Genomic DNA, 1,649 nt, shown 5'->3' with positions numbered 1-1,649 from the left:
ACAAATATACTAGAACCTTTGAAACAATCTCAATGGACACATGGGCAGGAAACGACACCTTACACGGGCTGAACACATTCAGTCTTGGGAGTCATGGAAGGCTGAATGTGAGCATAGTACTTTGCATGCATGTATGAAATGCTACACCACCATTATGTATAACATATAACAAAAAATTGGGAAAATTATTCCATGTAGGATATAATTACATGTAGGATATAATCCCTGAGGTTTGATTCAAATGAAAACCTGTTCCTTGTGAGACACAAACAATAGCTATTCTTATTTAGACATTCCAGTAGAACTTTGATAATTATTCCAATAACCAACTTTACTAGCATACTGGGATATCATTTCATTCTTTTCTTGAGTAGGGTCATGGCTTCTTTCTGGTTTTGACACAGCAGAAGTAAAGGCCCATTAAGGGGAAACTAGTTCTTTCTGGTCAAGAGGATGAACTATCTGGCCTGTGTCAGAGACCTAACATTCCATTTGGGCTGTTCAAATACCTGGCCAGGGGACCATCCTGATAAGGTGGAACCACCCCTAGAAAGGCAGTTGTACCTTAAGCCAAGCAAACGGCAAAGATGGAGTAATTGTTTCTTTAATGAGATAATGTGCGTTTCCTTACCAAGATTCCCAGCCCAGGCTCAGTGACTGGCAGAGTGGAAGCCATGTGACTTAATAAATCTGAATACTTTTCTCAATTATTCAGAAAACCTAAACTTTTCATTTTCTTCTCTCTTTATTCTAAACATACTTCACCTAACACTCTGGGTTTCTTTACTCTCCCTGTCTCTTCTCTTTCTTCTTCTCCTTCTCCTTCTTCTTCTTCTCCTCCTCCTCCTCTCTCTCTCTCTCTCTCTCTCTCTCTCTCTCTCTCTCTCTCTCTCTCTCTCTCTCTCTCCCTTATCCCCCCAATATGTGGGTAGCTGTTATCATGTAGCTAACCTACATTCCCATTCAAACAAAATGACTTTTTTTCTCCATATCTCCACTCACCTCCTCTGAGCAGCTGAGGTTCACAGTTTACCTCCCATCGTGCTTTTTTAAACCCTAATAAAGTTATCTTTGGCTCCTGTTTGAGTCCATTCTTAAATCATTATACTAATAAAATTAAAAGCCCCAAGGGGAATCCCAATTTGTCCCGCATCACTTCTCTATGAATCAAATATCATTTCTCTATTCAAATGAGGCTACAAAGGGCTGGGTAAAGACAGTCAGTAGCATCGTCCTTGCTGTGGAAAATGTCCTGGAATGCAGAGAGGAACCGAGCAGCATTTCGAGGTACGGCTCAGTTTCCAAACTGCAGCATTCATTTGGTTGTGGTGATCTCCTTTTAGTCAATGTAGTGGACATTGAGATTCAGTGATGGCAAATTTGTGAGTTTTATGATGACTTTCATTCGAGATAAGGTCTCACCATACGGATCAGGCTGGTTTTCAAGTCACAATCCTCTTTCTTCAATATTCCTATTGCTAAGATTGCAGGTGTTCTACTGAGCATAGTGGTGCACACCTTTAATGTAGCACTCAGGAGACTGAGGACAGTGATCTCTGTGGATCTCTGTGAGTATGAGGCCAGCTTGGTTTACATAGTGTGTTCCAAGACAGACAGAGCCTATATAGTAAGGCCCTATCTCAGAAAGA

Source organism: Microtus ochrogaster (genome assembly GCF_000317375.1).
Source record: "Microtus ochrogaster isolate Prairie Vole_2 chromosome 14 unlocalized genomic scaffold, MicOch1.0 chr14_random_2, whole genome shotgun sequence".
Classification (NCBI taxonomy): Eukaryota; Metazoa; Chordata; class Mammalia; order Rodentia; family Cricetidae; genus Microtus; species Microtus ochrogaster.
The sequence above is the reverse complement of the archived record's forward strand: the minus strand, read 5'-3'. Positions refer to the sequence as shown.